Source organism: Pinus tabuliformis, chromosome 4_2 (genome assembly GCF_031772625.1).
Source record: "Pinus tabuliformis cultivar Carrire ecotype Pingquan chromosome 4_2, CPIR1, whole genome shotgun sequence".
Classification (NCBI taxonomy): domain Eukaryota; kingdom Viridiplantae; phylum Streptophyta; class Pinopsida; order Pinales; family Pinaceae; genus Pinus; species Pinus tabuliformis.
The window spans coordinates 268,275,258-268,293,237 of NC_142304.1; positions in this window are offsets into that span (position 1 = coordinate 268,275,258).

Sequence of the window (17,980 nt, forward strand, 5' to 3'; positions counted from 1 at the left end):
CGCTGATGATGATGCCAAATGGGGAACTCCAAGTGCAACTGTAGAAGGTGAATCGATAGAGGCGGAAAAGGAATCGAACAGTCTTGGAATGGATGGCTAAAAGCCATGAACAGAGACAGAAACCAGAGACAGTCGAGTGAAGGAAGTCAGTCAGAGAACCTTGAGAGGAGGACTGAACACAGAGAGACAGAAACAGAGAAAGAAGGTAGTAAAGCGAAGCAGAAAGAGGACAGAGGGCTGAGCTGACCAGATGCAACGTCGAGCACCAGAGGCTTGAGAGATCCGATCCATCCCAGAAAGCTGGACTAGAGATGTAGCCCTGGAGAATAGGGTGAACTCCTTATTAAATTTTTGTGTTCTTGTATTTGCTTACTGTATTTCTCTGTTGTCTTTCCATTTAAATTGTCTGTGTATTGGAAATCTGATCGATCTGTTGCTTCAATAACATAGAAAACACACCAGCACATGAGTGTGTAATACCTTTATTTAACAAATATTTAACTGATGTCACTCATAGGGTGAATATCAGATCAACAATTACAATGTGTTTTTCTTGCAGGTACCCAGTTGCGTGTATGTTTCCTCACTAGTTTTGGCATGCATGGCATATGCATGTGCTTTATTGGTCATGATCTGTCACTGGCATGGAGGATTGCTTGGATTGATAGTGGATTTTCCTAGCCTTTCCATTTCCTAGATAGCCATGGTGTTGTGGGCTCAATTCTTTTTTTTTCTAATTGGTTCTCATGTTTCTTTTAGCTTGGGTTGAGTTATTAGTTCCTAGAGCCTTGGTTGAACAAACGCTTTGGAAGCCCTATAACGGCTTGGGTTGAGTTATTAGTCTTGGAGACTTGGTTGGACAAACGCTTTGGAAGCCTTGTAACAACTTGGGTTGAGTTACTAGTCTTGGAAGCCTTGGTTGGACAAATGCTCTGGAAGCCCTTGATGGGTTGAGTTACTAGTCTTGGAGCCTTGGTTGGACAAATGCTCTGGAGCTCGACAATAACCATGGGTTGAGTTACTATTCCTAGAAGCCGGGTTGGAACAAACACTCTGGAGCCCTGGAAGGCTTGGGTAGAGACCAATCTGATGATGGTTTTGTGATTTCTGACCGTGAGGTGGAATAACTGTTTGATGGGTTGAGGTGGTTTGGCCTCTGGAAGCCTTGAAAGGTATGTTTGATGTTTTTCATCGATTCCACTTCCTTAAGGTCACCTAGGAGGTTGAATCATATCATAGTAGCCTATCGTCACATGTTTACCCCGGTTGGTCGGTTACTTGGGTAGATGTGGGAGGAGGGTGTTGCAGAGTGGTATCAGAGTGGGTTGCACTTTCTTTGGGTCATATCTGATACCATAGAGTGGTCTATGAGCATGGTTCACCCCTCTGACTGGATGGGTTGTGTGTTGGTCATGCATTCATGTTGGTTTCATATGTGTTTCTTGTGTTGTAAGACCATGTGCTTGTTGCATTTGCATGATGATTGATCATGGGTGTAGTGATGTTGCCATGTGAAGGTTGATGGTGTTGTTGTGGGATGTGTTGTCATGAGTATATGGTTGTATATGCATTTCAGTGTTTATATGCATGCATTGTCATGGTGAAGGTTGTTGTGCATAAGGTCATTATATGCAATTAGGTCATCATGATGATATTGGTATGTTATAATGCTAATGTGTTGGCTGAGATAGAGCAGGAGATGCAGACCATCAAAGTGAAGTTGTAGCAGTGGACCTCGAGATAAGAGCATGTTGTCATACAGGTTTGGATATTGGGCATGCAAGTATGTTAATTAATGTATTGTTATATGCATTAAGGTTATATACATTAGGTTTATGTACATGTCTATTGATGTTATGGTTACATACATGATAGATGCTAGTTGATCAGTGTAGTCATATGCACATGTGTTTGATAGTCATGAGTGGTAGTAACATGTGGTTGTATGCATTTCTCTTGTTGTTTTAGGTTAGATAACTTGATGATTATGTTATATGTTATGTGTTGTTGATGAGTATGTTATAGGTTAACTTGTTGTTGTTTTATGCTAGTAACTTGATTACTATGGTTATTACATTAAGATCTTGATGTTATATGTATTGTACTAAGTTGGATTGGTCTATGTAAATTGTTAGGGTTATGACATTCAAGTATGAGCTAATATGATGTGATATTATGTTGTACTAATCTAGACTAACAGTGCAGATGTGATTATTATGTGTGAATGACAATTGTTTATGAGTTTATGATGTGAACATGTTAGCTAGTTATTGTTATGGATATCATTACCTTATTTATGGTTGATTTGATATGTTGTGAAGTTATATTGTGCTAATCTAGCTTGATTGTGCACACAAGATAGCCTCCCCCGAGATACATTAAGGTATGAGTTATATTTTGTCGTCTACTTGGTGTTTGAATGTTTTACTATGTCATTTATTTGGTGTTTTGAGTGTTTGGTGTCTTGTTATATGAATGTTTGATTATTTGAATGATATGAGTATGTGTCTATAATATTTCTTGCTGAAATGATCTTGCTTTAAAATGGTTGTACTAATACATATGTGTTGAGACAACTGATATATACTTGAGTGTAGTAGGTGATAGTTATAGAATTATGTCTAATGACTGTGAGTTGACTATGGATTATGACATGATTGTTAGTCTTGGTAAAGGTTGATTTCAAATTCATAGATATGATTGTCTTGATATTTGGAACATGTGGTTGACATGTTTAAACAATTGTAGGAAATATGCTTGGTATTAGCATGACAAGGTAACAATTGATGTATTTATATAACTAACAGTTGGGTGATGTGACAGTGCATAGTAAGACTCAATTGTAGCAAGGTAAATGGTAAAAGAAAAGGAATTGGGCAAGAATTCCTTTGGCTATGTTTGGAAACCCTAATTCCAAACGAATGAGTGTTTTGCATACATGAAGCCTTCTTAACCTTGATTTTGTCTGACATTATGCGGATATGTGCTATAGTTATGAACATGTATTTGACAGGTACATCAACTAGTTGCTAGTTATAGCTGGATCCGTCAAAGGATTGGAGTCCCTTGAGAGATGGCTTGGATGTGTTCAGTTGCAAGCAACGTGCTTGGCATAACAAGGTAAACTAACTGGTATATTGTTATATTTATTTATACACTGACAATTATGTGTTTATGGTAATGCAATGCAAGGAGTTTCATGGAAAAAGAGACTGCCATGAAATTATGAAGAAGGATCAAAATGATATTTCCTTTGGAATCACTAGGAACCATGGGGATTGAGTCATGGTGTCTATTGCTAGTTTTATGCTTTCGGTATTTGTGATTTGGTTGTGCTTGATTGCATCTTTGTTATGTCTGGTGCAAGGCCTTACCACTTTGTTTGCGGTGTCATATTTTTATGTATTTTCATGATTTTCTTCTTGCTCTTTTCTTGTATTTCCTTTTATGTTTTGAGTCTTGGGAATTGGTTGGGAAAGAGGAAAGTTAATGGAGGTCGGGGAGCCTTGTGTGGTACTCGACAGGTAAGGTAAGACCTGGATGAAGCTTGGTGCATGTATAAGGGTAGTTGAAGGCAGGAAAGAGTATGATGACGAGTTGGAGTGGTTGGATCCATTGGTGTAAATGGACGATGGCAGGACAATCATGAGAAAGATAACAGGGAAGGTAAGGTGAATGGGTTTAACGCGTCACATGCCTTGGCTATGTTGGGACTGTTGTTCTCAATATTGTGCATGTTGTGCATGGATAAAGGGAATTATCTTAACCTTAACCTTATGATATCTGGTAGTTATGTTGTGATCATGATTATGTTGATGCCTATATATGTATGTATGTCATGCTTGACAGGGTCATCATAGATCATGATTGCTTTATGCTAATTTTTATATGCATATATGTATGTATGTACGTTTTTATCTGAAAGGTTCATCAGAGATCATGATTGTTTTATGTTGATTTTTATATGTATACATGTATGTATGTATGTCATTGTCTGACAGGGTCACCAGGGATCATTCTTCTGGAGGAATGATTGCTTATGCATGTGAATGTTATGAAGAGGTTCTGGGTTTATGAGGAATCAATTGAGAAGAGTAACTCAGATGAATCTATGAGGTCAATATCATGTGGATGTTGCATCTGTGATGTTGTACGCATGCGGTGTTGTGTATATATATTGTGTGTACATGTTGTATATGAAATGTTATGTACATGGTGGTACAAATAGTGTTGTGCGAATGTTGCATATGCAGTGCTCGGTATAGATGGTGTTATGTACATGTTGGATATGCAGTGTTGTGTACATATTGTACTATGCACGTGATGGGTATGCAATGTTGTGTATATATAGTGTATGTACATGTTTTTTATGTAGTATTATGTACAAGGTGGTACAAATAGTGTTGTGGGAATATTGTGTATGCAATGCTAGGTATAGATGGTTCTATGTACATGTTGGCTATGTAGTGCTATGACATGTGGCGTTGTGTGCATGTTGTACATGTGGTGCTATAGACATATGGTGTTGTGTGTATGATTATACAAGTGGTGTTGTGTACATGTTGTACAAGTGGCACTATGTACATGTTGTGCATGTGGCATTGTATACATGTGGTTTCACGTACATGTCGTTCATGTGGTATTGTGTACATGTGGTATTGTGTACACGTTGTATAGGTGGTGCAGTATACATGTGGCGTTGTGTACACATTGTGCAGGTGGTGCCGTGTACATGTGATGTTGTGCATATGTTGTGTAGGTGGTGTTGTGTATAGGTGGTACTGTGTACATATTGTACATGTGGTACTGGTGTACATGTGGCATTATGTGCATGTCGTACAATTTTTGTTGTGTACATGTGGTACTACGTATGTGCATTATGTAGTCATGGCATCGTGATAGGTGTATTCATTGTTTTGTACTATGTGTACGTATGTGTATTATTATGTACACTAGATATAAGAGTATGTATGTGTTGTGTCGTACGCCCGGTGTAGGTGTATGTATTGTGTTGTGTCGTACACCGGATGTAGGCGTATTTATTGTGTTGTGTTGTGCAACGGGTGTAGGTGTATGTGTGATATGTCAGGTGTAGGTTTATGTATTGCATGGTGTTGTATGTCATGTGTGGTTGTATGTGTGTGATGCACACTATGTGTATGTGCACATGGTTGAGGAGAAGGCACTAGGTGTTTGTCGGGTGTGACAACCGATCCGGAGTGCGTATGAAATAAAGACAAAGGTAGAATCTAAGGATTGATTAAAGGATAAGTATTGAAATTTTATTTCAGTTTTATTATGCATGTGATTTATGATTATAGTCTATGTTGATTACATGTGATCTATGGTTCTGGTCTATGTTGATTACATGTGATCTATGATTTTGGTTTATGATGATTGCATGTGATTCATGATTTTGATCTATGATGGTTGTGTTTTGAGCTAATGTGAAGTGATATTTTTATACATGTTGATTTGGTCAAATATGATAGTTTGACTAGATTGTAAGTGTACATTATTAATGAGCTACCAATGAGCTATGATGTGAATTATTTAAATTTATTTTTAAATATAATGGAAATTATGTGCTTGGTACAAGAATGCATGAGCATGCCCGGTTGGGTGGTTGAAACTAACAACAAGCATTAGCAACAGTAACAAAAGGAATTGGAACAAGCAGTAGTATATTGGTAAAGCATTCAGGAGGAGGGCCATTGTGGGACACTGGTACCCAATTGTGTCTATTGATTTCCATGAGCATACTATGACTGATATGATGGTTTTGAGGTAGGGATATGATGGTTTTGAGGTAGGGATACACCTTGGTTTTTGTATCTTCCAATGCAAGGAAGCCTTTCCAATGGATGGATTGCTTGGGATGGGGGTGCCAACAGAACTTGGAAGGTGTGTGTAACGACATTGGTGAAAATTCAATGTAATAAAAGTTAATAAAGGAAAAAATAATAACCACAGTTGGTGGGACACTTATTCCAAGCTGAATGTTGGGCAAGACATCCTAAGGGGTGTTCATTTGATTGTTTATGGCTAAGGAAATTGGCAAAGGCATTGGCTAAGGCTTTGGAAAGGCAAAATGGCATTTTTGGCACATTTATTTATGAAAATAATGGAAATTAGGAGAAAAATGAGGTGAAAGGTAACAAGTTGCACGTGAATAATGGAAAATGAAGAAAATAGAGGCATCATTCATAAAAAGGCTTATGAGGATTAGTTGGTAACATTTTGTCAGTTTAGCTTTGGAGCTCTCTCATTATTCTTTCTCTCTCTCACTCTCTCTTGGAAAGGCAAAGAAGGCAAGAGGAATAAAATATCAAGTAAGGAAAGGCAGGATCAAGCACCTACAATAGGATTCCTTGCAGGTATCAATTTGCATGTGAATTTTCCTTGCTATATTTGGAATGAATGGCATTGAATGTGGTTCTTTTTTATCACGGCATGGGTTTTTCCAAGTGTAACAATGTTTTTCAGCCTAGCCTTGTCATTTCCGGATAGCCATGGTGTGATGGGGTTCTCATGTTTTGGTTGAGTTGGACCGCCAGATGAATTCAAAGCTGAGTGGGGTGGACCTCCAAATGATAGAGCACATGGTCTAGTAGTCCCTGAACCAGACTATGGATCACAGTAAAGCCACTGGCCTAGTGACCCCTGAGCTAGACTGTGGGTTGTAATAAAGCCAAGATTGTGTTGCCTCGGTGGGCCTAGGAATCCTTGCCGATGAATAGGAGTATATACGATAAAGCCAAGAGGTGGTTTTCTCTCCGCTGGGCCTAGTAATCCTCGATTTGGGATATGTGGTAAAGCTTGGAGGGTGGGTCTCAGTTTAGGGCCTAGTGATCTAGGTTTGGATTGCGGTAAAGCCTGAGAGAATAGGAGACAGGAAAATTCCTCACAGTGTAAGTGGAGAAATCCGATGGAAGCCATGCTTGTTTGGCCTAGTGATCGGGTGGAGATAACAGTAAATCCTGTTATGATGTGTTCAATATGTTGGCCTAGTGATCTGGGATGGATTACGGTAAAGCCTAGTTTTTATTGATGAGGGTGAGGTGGTTTAGCCTCGGTATGCCATAGTTGGTTCTTTTGGTTTGAGTGCCACATTCATGCTTGGAATATGGCACAGGGGTGAATGGATGAAGAGATATTTGGCTCAACCATTCTATGGTCGGGTGGAACGTGGTATTCCCATCTCCGGTTGGTTTATTGCATTCATTAATGAGAAATTCATTCCCTTGATTTTCATGTGTAAATTTACTGATGTATATGTAGATTTTATGGCTAATATGCTTATGATATTTTTGTCCCTATTATGTTGGTTATATGTATGTTTTATGACAATATCTATGTATGGCTCTCAACATGTTTTTACTTGTAAATGAATGGATAATGCATCTATGGACTAATAGATGATAATGCAGCAAATGACATGAGGGAACAATGGTTCATCGCGATTATGAGATAAGTATGAGATCCCTACACTTAATTTTGTTGTTTACACCTGTAGGTTACATGTTGATGATATGTTTGACGAAATGCCTGTCATGGCTAGAAGGGATTTGATTAAGGTCTTGTTCAACTTATTACTTTGGCATCATTGTTTCCTTGTTCTTTTACTGTTTGTGAGTTATCATTCCATTTTAGGCAGTGACCTTAGCTTTGGGCCTGAAAAAGTGGCTCAAATCTCAAAGTCGCGGGCATAACACTGGCAAATTTAGTCTCTGGTTGTTGGAAGGCAAGCCTGTGAGAGCGAATTTGGGTTTCTGGACACTCTCTTGCCTATATCATGAGAGCGACTGAGGTCTAAGATGTCTAGAACATCAGTGGGACCTAGGGACATGATTTCTAAGTGGCTAACATGGCTTCAGAGGGTTATATTGCTGATGTGGATAGGTTGGTTGATGTGTTCCATAAATTCCACTTCCTTAAGGTCACGTAGGAGGTCAAATCTAATCATAGTAGCCTCTTGTCGCATATTTACTCGGTTGGCATGGTTACTTGGGTAGATGTGGGAGTAGGGTGTTATAGAGTGGTATCAGAGAATGGTTCACCCCTCGGACTGGATGGGCGATTTGCGTTGGTCATGCATGCATGTCATTTTCATGTGTGTCTCTTACACTGGCATTCCATGTGCTTGTTACATTTGGTTGATGATTGATTATGGTTGAAGTAAGGTTGTTATGGAGAATTTGATGTTGAGTTTGTAGAATGCATCGTCATGAGTCTATGACTAGTTGCATATGATTTTATGTCACCTACTTACATCCTTATATGTTAGGCTACATTCTTGTAGGTTTGATTACATGTATTAGTCTTGTAGTTTGGTTACAAGAATTGATCGCTTATGCTTGACTACATGCGTCTATGCACATGTGTAGTTGATTTAGCATTGCTTGTGCATGTTGATGGTTGCATATGGCAATGTGTACAATGGAGTAATGGTTGTTGTCATGCATGAAGTCATAGCATGCATTGTTGATATGGCCTTGCATTTATGATTGGACCCTAACTAGAGTGATGTTTATGTGTGTATGCATTTAATTGTGTATGTCTATATGTTATTATGATTATGTTATACATGTATCACTCTTATTTGATGATCTTGTAGACAAGGTATCCTCCTCGAATTATGCTAAGGTATGTTGAATTATTGTGATTTGGTTTATTGGACATATTACGCATTACAGGAAAAAGATCAAATGGCTAGCAAGGTGGTATACTACATAGAATCTCCATATGCATCCAAAGAGTAGCGTGGTGCAGGGCACACTTCTGATTTGGAAGACATGTTGAGAAGTTTGAAGGAAGAGATAAGGGTTTGTTAGGCAGATAATTATGAGATCATACATGCACAAGAGAAACAAGTAGAAGTTAATGTTATACTTTTCAGAGTTTGTCAAACTTGTAGTGACAAGGGCCACTTAGGATCAGCCATGGACATGAGGATAGAACTAATGGGGCATATGGTAGTAGCTCTCCTTGTAGAAAAAGGTCATATAGATCTGATATAATGAGAGATGGTGGGTTGTTAGATACTTTGGATAGAAGAAGTGATGGATATAGGTACTATTCTAGTTCTGGTTCTAATAGACATCATGATCATCATCGCTATCATCCTTACAGGAGGAATGATAGGGGATACTTTCCAGATGAGTTTAAGAAAGTAAATCCACCTACTTTTGATGGAGATGTGAAGAAGTTGGAAGATGCAGAGGCTTGGATACTTGGGATGAATAAATTATTTGAGTTGCATGAGTACACAGATAACATGAAGGCCAGAGTAGCGATCTTCAGCTTGAAAGGTAAAGTAGACATTTGGTGGGAAGATGTTAAGCAGGTCAGAGACAACAGGACAAATGATTTGAGTTGGCGAGAGTTCAATAGGATTTTCAAGAATAAGTACTTGTCAGAGAGTTACTATGAGAGTAAGGCCAAAGAATTCTATGAGCTAAAGATGGGATCAATGATAAATGAAGAGTTCACGACCAAGTTTCTGAAGCTATTGAGGTATGTACAGTATCTTACTGATGACAAGGCTAAAGTTCAAAAATTTGTCAGTGGTTTTCCATTAGTATTTAGAGATCGGATTGAGTATGATGAGCCTCGGTCACTTGAGGAAGTTATTGGGAAATTGAAGCATTGTTATGAATAATCAAAGCGTAAGAATGAATCTCAACAAGGATGGAAGGGAAAAGACAAAGGTAAAGGTAAATGGCAGCCTAAGAGGACAAGGCCTCAACATGCAGATGAGAAAGAGAATGTGTCACCGCAAAAGAGATTTAATGTAGCTAGACAGGGACATGAATTACAACAACAACATAGAGGTGTTGGTACTAGTCAGTTGGAGTGTTGGACAGTAGCAAGGAACATCTTAAGAGATATTGTCCATAAAATCAAGGTGCTAGGCCTCAAATATACAATGCACATGAGGCATAGGTTGTTGGGGATGTGGGCAGATCATTCCTCATATCTATGCAACAATGGAAAATGGACATGCAGAACACCAGGAATCTATCATTGAGATGGACGGTAAGCTTTGTGATCAAGTTATTTCTATTTTGATTGACCATGGATCTAATTATAGCTATGGTAGTCCTAACTTGGTGGATAAGTGTGGTTTGAGTAAAGAGTTGCATGCAGAGTATTGGTTAGTGCAGTTGGCTACAGGTACAAAAAAGTGAGTTCATCATTGGGTAAGAGCTTGTGCATTTGATTTAAATGGTATGCCTACCACAAAAAATTTGAATGTATTACAATTGGGATCATACAATATGTTGTTGGGTATGGATTGGTTGTATCTTCATAAAATCAAGGTAGACTACTATGACAATCCATTGAGTGTGTTGATGACAATGAGGAACTGAGAGTCTTGTAGGGTAAGAAGAAATTTGCATCAATTAGGATGGTGAAAACTATGCAAGAAAAGTGTAGTCGTAGGAAAGGGTGTATGTTATTTGCAGTACACATTTCTAGTGATAAGGGTAAGGAGGTTGAGGATGCTGATGTGTTGAGAAGGTATCCAGTTTTACAATAGTTCAAGGATGTATTTCTTGAGGACATTACAGAGTTTCCACCTCACAGGGAGGTAGACTTTTCTATTGAGTTAGTGCCAGGGGAAACTCCAACATCAAAAGCACCTTACAGGATGAGCACACCTGAGTTGGTTGAGTTAAAGTTGCAGTTGAAGGAAATGTTGGACAAGGGATACATTAGGCCAAGTGTATCACCTTGGGGTGCACCGGTCTTGTTTGTGAAGAAGAAAGATGGAACTCTCAGATTATGCATTGACTATAGACAGTTGAATAAAGTGACCATCAAGAATAGGTACCCATTTCTGAGGATTGATGACTTGTTCGCTCAGTTTAAGGGAGAAACAGTGTTCTCCAAGATCAAATTGAGATCCGGTACCATCAAGTTTTCATAAAAGAGGAGGACATTTACAAGATTGTGTTCAGGACCGGGTATGGGAATTATGAGTTTGTTGTTGTTCCATTTGGCTTAACTAATGCTCTAGCTACATTTATGTGCTTGATGAATAGTGTGTTGCGTCCATATTTGGATAAGTTTGTTATGATATACTGGTATATTCTAAAAATGAGGAAGAAAATGCCGAGCATTTAGCAGCAGTGTTGAGGTTGTTGAGAGAGCATCAGTTGTATGCTAAGTTCAAAAAGTGTAGTTTCTTTCAGATTGAGGTACACTACTTGGGGCATGTTGTCTCCAAGGAGGGCATTGTAGTAGATCCAGAAAAGATAAGAGCCATCATGGAATGGGCAACTCCTAAGAATGTGGATAAGGTGATATCTTTCATGGGTTTGACAGGCTATTATCGGAGGTTCATCAAGAAATTTCCTCAGATTTCTTATCCTATTACATCATTGCAAAGGAAAGGTAAGAAGTTTGAATGGACAGAGGATTGTGAGGCTAGCTTTGAGCAACTTAATCAGTTGTTGACACATGCACCAATGCTACAGATTGGAAATCCGGACAAAGAGTTTGTAGTATGCACATATGCTTGCAAGAGAGGACTTGGTGGAGTCCTTATGCAAGATGGATAGGTGGCATGTTATGAGTCATAGAAACTGAACGAGCACAAGCAGAACTACCTAACAGATGATCTCTAGTTAGCAGCGATCATACATGCATTGAAGATGTGGAGACATTATCTTCTTGACAGGAGGTTTGTACTTATGAGTGATCATATTGGGTTGACGTATTTGTTTGATCAGTCAAATCTGAACATTAGGCAGGCTAGATGGTTGGCCACAATTAGTGAGTTTGATTTCGAGATCAGGTACATCAAAGGTAAAGAGAACAAGGTGTCATATTCTCTCAGCAGGTGGGTACAGGTAAATCACTTGGCAATTAGGAGCTCCTATGGGATAGATCTACAGGGTAGGATCTTGCAAGCAGGTCAACAGGATGTCAGGTATATGGAGATTATTCACGGGTTGTAGTAGGGCACTGGTATAGGTACAGGTGGTAGTATAGGTAGAGGTACATGTGAAGCTATAGGTAGTTGTACATGTACATGTGGTAGTGCATGTATAAACACAGGTACAGGTGCATGTACACAGGGTATGAATTATTGTCTTATAGCAGATGGGTTGGTCAGCTTCAGAGACATGATATATGTGATGGATAACAGTGAGCTCAAGAAGGTGATATTGAGGGAGTTTCATGTGAAACCTTATTAATCTCACCCAGGCTACCAAAAGACACTCACAACAATGAAGAAAATATATTATTGGTCGAATTTAAAGAGGATGTAGTAGAGTTTGTGGCGATTTGTTTTGATTGTTAGCGAGTGAAGGCAAAGTGAAAACATCCAGGTTGAATGCTACAACCAATCGTGATTCCATAGTGGAAATGGGAGGTCATTTCCATGGACTTCATTACAGGGTTGTTGAAGATAGAGAGACAACACGATTGCATCATCGTTGTTGTGGAAAGGTTAACAAAGGTTTGCACACTTCATCCCAGTGAAGTCTATATTCTCAGCTAGTGATGTAGCATAAGTATTCATTAGAGATGTGGTCAGGTTGCATGGTGTTCCAAAGAATAATGTGTTAAATAGGGATGCAAAGTTCACTTCCAAGTTATGGAAGGAGTTATTTGCAAGTTTGGGCACAAAGTTGGCCTTCAGTACAACTTATCAAAGGTCATACAAAGAGGGTCAATAAGATATTGGAGGACATGTTGAGGATGTATGCGATGCATCAACAACGGAAGTGGGAAGAGTATCTTCCTTTGGTAGAGTTCTCATACAAAAACGGTTATCAGAAGTTGTTGAGGATGATACCTTTTGAAGAATTGTATGGGCGGATTTGTAACATTCCTATTAGTTGGAGTGATCGGGTTAGCAGGGTAGTGATTCGACCAGATATGTTGGCAGACATGGAACAAGAAATGAAGGTGATCGAGAAGAATCTGAAGGCAACATAGGTAGGCATAAAATCTATGCAGATCGGAACTGGTTGTTCAAGAAGTTCCAGGTCGGGGAACAAGTGTACTTGCTTATCAAACCAAAGAAGAGATCATTGCGGATTGGATCTTGTGCCAAGCTGGCACCACAGTTTTGTGGACCCTTCAGTATCATTGAGAGGATTGAGCTAGTATCCTATTGATTGCACTGCCTCCAAAATTGAAATTCCATGATGTTTTCCATGTATCATTGCTTAAGAAGTATGTTAAAGATGTTGATCATGTGATTGAATTTTTTGCATTGCAGGTAGAAACAGATGGAGAATTCCAGCAGGAGCCTTGGTGTATATTTCAAAAAAAGGTGCTCATGCTCCGGAACTAAGCAATTGAGCAAGTTAAGGTTAAGTGGAAGCACTTTGGGCCCAATGAAGCTACATGGGAGATGGTGGATGAGATGTGGGTTATGTATCCTTCCTTGTTTGCCGGTTGAGGGAAAGCATTTTGGCTTGGTGTTTTGGTGTGGTTTTGGTATATGTTGTGGTATATGCTTTGCTATATGTTTTGATGATGTTGGTTTATGTACATGTGTATATGGATGTAAATATCTCCATGAGCTAAGTTATAAAGCTCCAATAAGTGATATGGGTGTCATGTCATTATGACATCATGCTATTATATTGTTATGATGTTGGTTTTATTTTCAACAGGGTGATCATTGTAAATACTGCATCGAGCTATGTTATAAAGCTCCATGGGCAGTATGTTTTCTTTTTAGCAGTTTTGTTGAGGTCTTGGTGTGGTCTAACATTGAGGATGGTGTTCCCTAAGGGGGGGGGGTGGGTTCTGTAATAGCCCTGGTGAGAATTCCATGTAATAAAAGTTAATAAAGGAAAAAATAATAACCACGATTGATGGGACACTTATTCCAAGTTGAATGTTGGGCAAGACATCCTAGGGGGTGTTCATTTGATTTTTTATGGCGAAGGAAATGGCTACGACTTTGGAAAGACAAATGGCATTTTTGGCACATTTATTTATGAAAATAATGGAAATTAGGAGAAAAAGGAGTTGAAAGGTCACAGGTTGCATGTGAGGAGGAAAATGAAGGAAAATAATGGAAAATGAAGAAAATAGAGGCCTCATTCATAAAAAGGCTTATGAGGATCATTTGGTAACCTTTTGTCAGTTTAACTTTGCATCTCTCTCATTATTCTCTCTCTCTCTCTCTCTCACTCCTGGACACTTAGAGTTTTCTTGGAGCAATTTTGGCATTGGAACAAGAAAGGCAAAGAAGGCAAGAGAAAGCAAAGATCAAGCAGCTACAGAAGGATTCCTTGCAAATATCGATTTGCATGTGTATTTTCCTTACTAGATTTTTCATGCATGGAATTGCATGTGGTTCTTTTCTATCATGGCATGGGTTTTTCTAGGTGTAACAATGTTTTTCAACCCAACCTTGCCATTTTCGGATAGCCATGGTGTGATGGGGTTCTCATGTTTTGGTCGAGCTGGATTGTCAGATGGATTCGAAGCTAAGTGGGGTGGATCTCCAAATGATAGAGGACGTGGCCTAGTGGTCCCTGAACCAGACTGTGGATCACAGTAAATCCACTAGCCTAGTGACCCCTGAGCTAGGTTGTGTGTTGCGGAAAATCCAGGGTTATGTTGCCTTGGTGGGCCTAGGAATCCTTGCCGGTGATTAGCAGGATATATGTTAAAACCAAGAGGTGGTTTGCTCTCTGTTGGGTCTAGTAATCTTGGGTTTTCGATATGTGGTAAATCTTGGAGAGTGGGTCTCGGTTTAGGGCCTAATGATCCAGGTTTGGATTGCGGTAAAGCCTGAGAGTCTAGGAGATAGGAAAATTCCTCACGGTGTAGGTGGAGAAATCTCATGGCATCCATGCTTGTTTGGCCTAGTAATCAGGTGGATATCACGGTAAATCCTATTATGATGTGTTCATTGTGTTGGCCTAGTGATCCGGGATGCATTAAGGTAAATCCTAGTTTCTACTGATGAGGGTGAGGTGGTTTAGCATCGGTATGCCTTGGTTGGTTCTTTTGGTTTGAGTCCCACATTCATGCTTGTAATATGGCATGGGGGTGAATGAATGAAGAGACATTTGGCTTATCCATTCTATGGTCTGGTGGTCCCATCTCAGGTTAGTTTATTTCATTCATTAAAGAGAAATTCATTCCCTTGATTTTCATGTGTAAATGTACTTATGTGTATGTGGATTCTATGGCTGATATGCTTATGATATTTCTATCCCTATTATGTTGGTTATATGTATGTTTTATGACAACTGTTATGTATGGCTATCAGCATGTTTTTACTTGTAAATGAATGGATAATGTGTTTATTGCCTAATAGATGATAATGCAGCAAATGGAATGAGGGAACAATGCTTCATCGCGATTCTTAGATAAGTATGAGATCCCTACACTTACTTTTGTTATTTACACTTGTAGGTACATGTTGATGATGTATTTGACAAAATTCCTATCATTCCTAGTAGGGATTTGATTAAGGTCTCGTTCAACTTATTACCTTGGCATCATTGTTTCCATATTCTTTTAATTTTCCTGAGTTATCATTCCATTATGGGCAGTGACTTGGGCTCTGGGCCTAAAAAAGTGGCTAAAATCCCAAAGTCGTTGGCATAACACTGACAAATTTAGTCTCTGGTCACTGGTAGGCAAGCCTGTGAGAGCGGCTTTAGGTTTCTGGATGCTCTCTTGCCTATAGCATGAGAGAGTATGAGGTCTAATATGTCCAGAACATAAGTCCAACCCGGGAATAGGATGTCTGAGTCACTGACATGTCTTTGGAGGGTTATGTTGCTGATGTGGATAGGTTGGTTGATGTGTTCCATCGATTCCACTTCCTTAAGGTCACATAGGAGGTCAAATCCAATCATAGTATCCTCTCATCACATGTTTACCCGATTGACATGGTTACTTGGGTAGATGTGGGAGGAGGTGTTACAGTGTGTGACTGCACAGAAGGGGGTGACCAGATTGCCCGAGGGATTGTGTAGCAGAGAAGGGAAGGTCAGGGATGGATTTGTTTTGGTCATTAGCTTTTCCAAAAGGAATCAAATGCACATTGGAAGTGTTCCCTAGAACAATGAGTTGATAAATGTTCGTTGAGAGGACAAGTGACACAGGATTATATCGTTGGACATTGGATGCAGATTTGACTTTGGAAATGGATTTTGGACTTCCTAAGAAGGAGGTTAATCCTGGTATTACTTTGAGGGTGGAGGTGTGAGCCTCTAGATTCCCTTATTGTGGATGTAGGCATCATATCCTTTTATTTCCTGGTTGAGAAAATGTGCATATGTGTGTATTATTTTAAATATTGTATCGAAATGGATTTATAAAGTTCCATAGACAGTATGATTATTTGTTGGGTGAAGCAAATGTGTATATGTGTTTTTATGGTTAGTATTGTAAATATCGTAATCAGTTGTAATATCAAGCTCCAGTAAATGGTATGATTGTCATGTTTCAGTAGTGGTCATTATAAATACTGCAACGAGCTAAGTTATAAAGCTCCATGGGCAGTATGTTTGTTTTCAACAATCTTGCTAGTTAAGGTTTCATTGAACAACGAGGATGGTGTTCCCGCAAGGAGGGGGGTTCTATAACAACCCTTGTTAAAAATCCATGTAAAGATATAATACCACGGTCATGGAACACGTATTCCAAGTTGAATGGTGGACAAGACATCCTAGTAGGGTGTCACTACGATTTATTATGGCTAAAGGAAATGGAAAAGGATTTGGAAAGGCATGAGGCATTTATTAATGAAAATAATAGAAATTAGGAGAAAAGGAAGGTGAAAGGTCGTAGGTTGCATGTGAGGAAGAAAATGAAGGAAAATAATGGAAAATGAAGAAAATATAGGCCTCATTAATAAAAAGGCTTATGAGGATAAGTGGGTAAGCTTGGTCAATTCAATTTTGGAGCTCTCTCTCTATTCTCTCTCTCTCTCTCATTCTTGGACACTTAGAGTTTTCTTGGAGCACTCTTGGAGGGTGTGGCATACTTGGAGTTTTGGAGCAAGAAGGTAAAGGAAGAGCAGGAAATCACAAGAAGGCATCAAGATCAACATCTACAACGGGTTTTTCTTGCATGTACCAAGTTGCATGTATGTTTCCTCACTAGTTTTGGTATGCATGGCATATGCATGTGGTATATTGGTCATGATCTATCACTAACATGGAGGATTTCCTGGATTGGTAGTGGATTTGCCTAGCCTTGCCCTTTCTTGGATAGCCATAGTGTTGTGGGTTCAATTCTTTGTTTTTCTGGTTGGTTCTAATGTTTCCTTTAGCTTGGGTTGAGTTATTAGTTCATGGAGCCTTGGTTGGAAAAACGCTCTAGAAGCCTTGTAACAGCTTGGGTTGAGTCATTAATCCTGGAGCCTTGGTTGTACAAATGCTTTGGAAGCCTTGTAATAGTTTGGGATGAGTTACTAGTCCTGGAAGCCTTGGTTGGACAAATGCTCTGGAAGCCCTGGTTGGACAAACACTCTGGAAGCCCGAAAAAAATTGTGGGCTGAGTTACTAGTCCTGGAGCCTTGGTTGGACAAACACTCTGGAGCCCTAAAGTAGTTGTGGGTTGAGTTACTAGTCCTGATAGCCATGTTGGAACAAATGCTCAGGAGCCCTAGAAGGCTTGGGTAGAGACCAATCTGATGGTGGTTTTGTGATGTCTGATCGTGAGGTGGAATCATTGTTTGATTGGTTGAGTTGGTTTGCCTATGGAAGCCTTGAAAGGTATGTTTAATATGTTTCCATTGATTCCACTTCCTTAAGGTCACCTACGAGGTTGAATCATACCATAGTAGTCTCTCGTCACATGTTTACCCTGGTTGGTCAGTTACTTGGGTAGATGAGGGAGGAGGGTGTTACATATCTACTCAATTGCTTCCCCAGTACTGCTCTTGACGGTTTCCTTTGATGCAACTCTCTTGGATGGCATGTTAGCTGTAGCTGTTAGAGAGATGCTCAACAACTGTTGTACCTATGGGACAGAGAGG